At 62.9% G+C, this 1,937-nt stretch overlaps 1 protein-coding gene across 1 annotated transcript in view; it reads left to right on the forward strand.

Annotated features, from left to right (window-relative positions):
• AHDC1 (AT-hook DNA binding motif containing 1) overlaps positions 1-1,937 on the forward strand; it is a 37,195-nt gene that overhangs the window by 2,309 nt on the left and 32,949 nt on the right. The window lies entirely within an intron of this gene.

A 1,937-nucleotide genomic window follows, 5' to 3' on the forward strand; every position in this document is an offset into this window, starting at 1 on the left:
AGGCCGGGGTGCCGCGGCCCCGCCAGCCCGTCGGCTCCTCTCGGGGGCCGAGACGATGCCGCTTCGGTCAACGCATGTGGTTGGTGGTGGGGGCGGGGAGGAGAAGGGCCTCGCCAAGCCCCCCAGACCTGCAACTCGTATGGACAGGACAAGGCCTGTGTGCACGGGACGTGTCTGTGGTGCAAGGGACTAGTAGGTCTCCGGTGCATCCAGCCCCCGCGGGTGAGGTGTTGTCCGGTCCTGCCCTTACTCCAAAACCCGGCTGCCCCGTGACAGGAGACAACAGGTGGGGAGAGCACGTGGCCAGGCGGGGCTGCGAGACACACAACCAGCCCTGCCTCGCATAACCAGCCAGGGGCACACGTGCTTCATGGTGTCACCGAGGAGCCTCCGTTGTGCCCCTCCAGAGCCTGGTGCTGTCCAAGTCCAGAGCCAGGAGAGGGGCCCTGCCCAAAGCATTGCATGCAGCTAATGGCAGCGCCGTGATCACCCAGGGTACGTGAGGGGCATGTTCTGCACACCCAGGCAGCCACAGGAGCAAGGTGGATGGGAGCTGCCCCTGCACTCGGGCTGTTTGGTTGCAGTTGCAAGCTGCCCAGGGCCCAGCTGCATCCAGGCCACGATGGCCCCCGGGGGCCTGGCATGAGCAATGTAGCAAGGCCAGAGAGCACGAGCAGAGCTTCCTGCTCCCCAGCGCTCTGCAGAGGGTCTCGGGCAGCTCCTCGGGGTCCGTCTCCCCATCTGTACACTCGGCAGCAGGGGGAGGGGGCTCGCCGCTTTAGAAGCAGAGACACGCGTTGCACCGGAGGCAAGAGCAGAGTGGAGACGTTCAGGGTAGTGGGGGGGCCAGGCTGCCGCACGGTGCCTGTGTGCATATATCCTAGCTGTCAGGCCATCCTAGCGCGCGCAACGGTGCAGGCCCCGTTCCCTGCCTATCGCAGCCGGCTCGCTCAGCCTGGCCTTCACAAGCTCGGCGGAGGCTGATAAAGGAGCCGCGTCGGCTTTGGGGCTGCATCTGCTTTCGCCTTCGAAGCATGAGCCCTGGGCGCCGGGGCTCCAGGCTCGCCTCCAGCCCAGGCATCCCGTGTGATCGTGGGTGAACCGTTCCCTTTCTTGGGGCCGCGATTTGCTCCTTTGCACCGTGCCTTTCCCCTCCTTTGCTCCCTGGCGGGTGGCATAGCTTCACCGGGCACCTTTCCCCTGTGCCAAGCATGGGGGAGCCCTGTGTCAAGCCCTATGCATCACAGAAGTGGAGGTATATATGGCTTTATAGTGGTGTGTGTGTACGCTGGTGTTGGGTGAGAGGCAGAGAGGCTTGCCAGGAGCCGTGGAGGCATGGGTGAGCTGGACACTGTCATGCACGTCCCCTTCAGCCTGACCCATCGATGCCCGCTGGGTGCCCTGCATCTGGCCCTCTCCGGCACTGCCCTGGGGATGGATGCCCAGGTATCGTGTGTGCCGGGCTGGCCGTCCCCCCTCCTCTGCCTCTCCCCGCGCTGTGCACGGAGGTTGTGGGTCCCGGCTCAGGCAGGCATTGTGTGCACACACCGTTATACATCATCTCCAGACGGACAGGTATTAAGATACATTATGGATAACTCACAGAGAGAGACGCTATTAATAATACAGACACATACAGAGGGAAGAAAGTGCACACTCGCTTCTCCTGCCGCTACCAGGAGTTCTGAAGCTGGCGCCGGCTGCCTCTTTCCACACGTGACTGCAACACAGTGGGTAGCTGACAGCCCAGAGAGACTGGCTCCGGGCCAGGAAAAAAGCAGAAAACACAATGTCTGTGCATATCCTCTGCCTTAAAATAACACTCCGACACCGTCTGAGACGAATTAAAATAAGATCAGGAGCGATCGCGCCGACCGAGACGCGGGGAAAGGCAGGCCGGGGAGCGTCCGGGGCTGGGGACCCCGTGCCACCGCCAC

This window comes from Alligator sinensis, unplaced genomic scaffold (genome assembly GCF_000455745.1).
Source record: "Alligator sinensis unplaced genomic scaffold, ASM45574v1 scaffold337_1, whole genome shotgun sequence".
Lineage (NCBI taxonomy): Eukaryota > Metazoa > Chordata > Crocodylia > Alligatoridae > Alligator > Alligator sinensis.